At 31.7% G+C, this 1,269-nt stretch overlaps 1 pseudogene; it reads left to right on the forward strand.

Moving 5' to 3' along the window:
• Positions 1–295: 295 nt before the first annotated feature.
• LOC145249892 (U2 spliceosomal RNA) lies at positions 296–449 on the forward strand (annotated as a pseudogene).
• The last annotated feature ends 820 nt before the right edge of the window (positions 450–1,269 follow it).

A 1,269-nucleotide genomic window follows, 5' to 3' on the forward strand; every position in this document is an offset into this window, starting at 1 on the left:
TTAATTATTTATTTATCTATGTTCGTCCCATCTTTATTGAGTGAGATACGGAATTTACTCACAATTAAAAAAAGCCGACATTGTCGCTAACTCTGCTCTCTTCAGTAGTTTTATTATCATTTTATTATTACGCTTATCCCTCCGCCCGTTATCATGCTGTGCATCCCTAAAAAAGGATAGAAGAATATTCCCAAAAGTGGAATATTCCAAATAAACCTTGTCACCCTTGAAAAGGAGATTGAATAAAATTTTAAAAAATTGGTGTCGCTCTTGAGGCAAAGCTAATAAAAATGATCTGTCTTTCTTGGCCATTTGGCTAAGATCAAAATGTAGTATCTGTTCTGCATGTGCTACATTTCAATTTCTTCTCTCTCAGTGGAGGAGAAATCCTTTACGACTAAGACAATTTTCTCCACGTTAAAAAAAACAACCCTGGTGTTTAAATCTGTCCCTTGGGGAGGCATTGTGAATAGGTACTATGTTTAATGTAACAGTGTTTTTATATTAAAACAGTAACTGGAAAAAGTTATTTCTGATTTAATTACAAAATTCCTTGGAACTGCCACTTCTGATTAATTATAAAATGCCCTGGAAAATATCTGTTCTGATTATCTTTTTTGTTTACTTGCCTCCCGACAAGGGCGGAATTGGACATGAGGTCGGTTATAAATTTAGGGGCAGACCAGTTCCTCAAATGGGACACTCTGATCAATAAGTAAAATACAAATTGTATCAGTTATGAAGGATTTTCCTCCATTAACCAAGATCAAAAAGGGGAATTTAAGTCACTGGAATGCTGAAACTGATACTACACTCAGAAATTCATGTTGAATCAATGGTTGCCTAATCTCTAACCGTGATAATGTTTTTATGTATTACTTTCGCAAAGCTGTTGAAACATTTTATGATTTAAACATTACTTTATTTCAAGTATATTTTAAGCAACGATTAAATATGGATTAATCGATTGTGCGTTTATAATAAAATAATCAGCGCAGTAAATATATCAAAGAAATTATATTAGTTAGAGAGGCGATCAGGATGGTTTAAATTATTAAATATAATTGTCGAAATTAGTAACATATCCAAGAATTATGAAAAATGTAATATGTTATTTAATGATTTAATGTGTTTGCAATGAAATAACCAGACCTGACAATGTATCAAAGTTATTATTTTAGTAAGTGGGGCGATGATGTGGGCTAAAATGATTAAAAATGATTGTTGACATTATTAACATATTCAAGAATAATGAAAAATGGCAAAATG

Source organism: Euprymna scolopes, chromosome 28 (assembly GCF_053919585.1).
Source record: "Euprymna scolopes isolate OS-2025 chromosome 28, ASM5391958v1, whole genome shotgun sequence".
Lineage (NCBI taxonomy): Eukaryota > Metazoa > Mollusca > Cephalopoda > Sepiida > Sepiolidae > Euprymna > Euprymna scolopes.